We start from the raw sequence: 2,442 nt of genomic DNA on the forward strand, positions 1-2,442 counted from the left end.
CTGTTATATGTATGTTGGAAGACAGCATGGAAGACAGAAATGGAAGCCACAGATGTATAGGCTCAGAGCTCAGCCAACAATATTTCCCCTTGGTCTCCTGTTCCCCTATCAGTAACGGCATCTTTGTTCCACTGCCCCTTCTTTCCTCCAGTCTCACGAGATGGAGCCCCTCCTTGCCATCAAGAATAACCTCTCCATCTCTGCCAGTTCACTTAACTCCGCACCCACTTTCTTCACAAAGCTGCTCCATCAACCACCACGCCTCCTATATTTTCAACCTCTCCCTTCCTATTGATGCGTAAAGCTGTTTCATCAGTCTACTCTCTGCTCCAACTCTGCATTTCCTTCAGAAATTGTTCTCTCCATCCAATTGTTCTCTCACCTTCAGAGCCAAACATGTATTTAGAGACTATTTCAAAGCCACTGAGACAGAGCAGGGAATCGTGTAACACTCAAACGAATTTGACAGATGTTGACACTTTGCTGTATTAACTGAGGTCTCTTCTTTACAAAAATAAAATGCATCAGGAAAAAAGAGGAAATGTGCGTCTGCACACCTATGTCTACTTCTAGTCCTCTATTCATTTCTCAATCCATTGCAATGTGGATTCTGCCCCCACCAATTACCTTTTCATTTTTCAATTAATTTTAGAGTTGCAAAGATAGTTCAAAGAGGTCCCCCATATAATCCAGCTTCCCCTACAGTCAGTATCTTAAAGCACAGTACAGGGAACAAAATAAATTTGTTATAATATTTATCATTTAACTACAGACTTTATTATTCAGATTTCACCAATTTTTCCACTCGTGTCCCTTTTCAGTTCCAGAATACAATCCAGGACCCCACTTCAATATAATCGTCATGTTTCCTTGGTCTTCTCCAATCTGTGAGTTTCTCAGTTTTTCCTTGTCTTTCATGGTGTTCACAGTTTTGAGGTGTACTGGTTACGTATTTTCAAGAAGGTCTCAATTTGTATTGGGCTAATGTTTTCTCTTGATTAGTCTGGGGTCGTGAATTTTTGCAAAGACTTCCATAGATGAAGTAGAGTTCTCCACTGCCTCACATCAGGGGATAACTGATAACAACATGACTTCACCCACTGGTATTAACCTTGACCACTTGGTTAAAGAGGTGTTTGCCAGTTTCCCCACTGTAAAAACTACTATTCTCCTTTTCCACATTCTGTTTTAGAAGTAAGGCACTAATTCCCTCGCACACACTTGAGGGACTGGATAATTCAAATTCTACTTGCTGGAGCAAGGAGGTATCAAAGATTTTTGTGGCTATATGTTAAAATTGCCACTATAATAAATATTAGGGGGAGATACTTTGTGCAGTTATTGTTTCTTCTTAAAAGTTTCACCTATTTGAAGCATGTATCACCAACAATTTGAAAAATAATCTGTATCAGCCGGTAGTATCTACAAGCTACTCCTTCAATTTTGTTAAAAGCAAGAAATTGGGAAGAAATCAGAAATCAAATATCTATGTATTCCCAATCGTTCTTGTGTGTGGTGTCCCAGAGGTTTCACAGCCTGGGACAATACATCACGGAGTCAGACTGGATTCCCCGTATGACTTTCTTTTGTAAAGTGGTAGAAGAGTGGAAGTGAAAGTGTAAAAAATAGGGGGAAAGGTGTATCTTTAGGCAGCTTTCTAGAAATTACGATGTAAACACTGATTTCCTGAAAGATGTCCTGGCTCTAATACTTCCAGGAGTTTGGATACCACGACTCCGAATGACTCCGCTCATTCCAACATCACCTCCCTGCACTGTCGTTGATTCCTCAAGTTCTTACCTTTGGCCTATTACCTGTCCCTTTCTCTAAGGACCAAATTTCTCTATATTCATAAGTCCTCCAGCACCTTAACACTCAGGCTTCATTTTCCTCCTCTTAACGGTATTACGCTGCTTGCAGCTTCAGGAACACAGTGCTTCCGACTTTTTCCGCCTGGAGACTCCATCCACGTCCCCTCTCCGGCGTAGATGGGGCTCTGGGATTCAGTCCAGGCGCCCATCTGCAGATGTCACTAACCTGCTCAAAGTGGCAGATCAGGAGGACAACTTACGATAACAAACTCCTGGGGTGGGAAGGCATGTTCCACCTCTAACGGTGAGAGGCGTTTGCAGAACACAACACAGCGTCCAGGGCCTCTAGGCCGCCAGCGCTCTCAGGGTGCCTCATCTGCACGGTGACTTGCAGTCTCGGCCACGAAAATGCGCTGCGTCCACTTTCATACGAACTACGTCCTAGAAAAAACCCAGCAAGCCCCGACCACCTTCCGCGGGCTGCATTTGTAGCTCTGCAGTCTCCAGGTCCCGCCCGCCCGACCTTAAAGCGGACTTGGAGAGAGCCTTCCCCAGGCAGACGGCGGACCCACCGTGAGTCCTTTACTGTTTGAAGGTGAGCAGGCCGGCGAGCATCTCGCGCGAGAAAGAG

Source organism: Bos indicus, chromosome 27 (genome assembly GCF_029378745.1).
Source record: "Bos indicus isolate NIAB-ARS_2022 breed Sahiwal x Tharparkar chromosome 27, NIAB-ARS_B.indTharparkar_mat_pri_1.0, whole genome shotgun sequence".
In the NCBI taxonomy this organism is placed as follows: Eukaryota; Metazoa; Chordata; class Mammalia; order Artiodactyla; family Bovidae; genus Bos; species Bos indicus.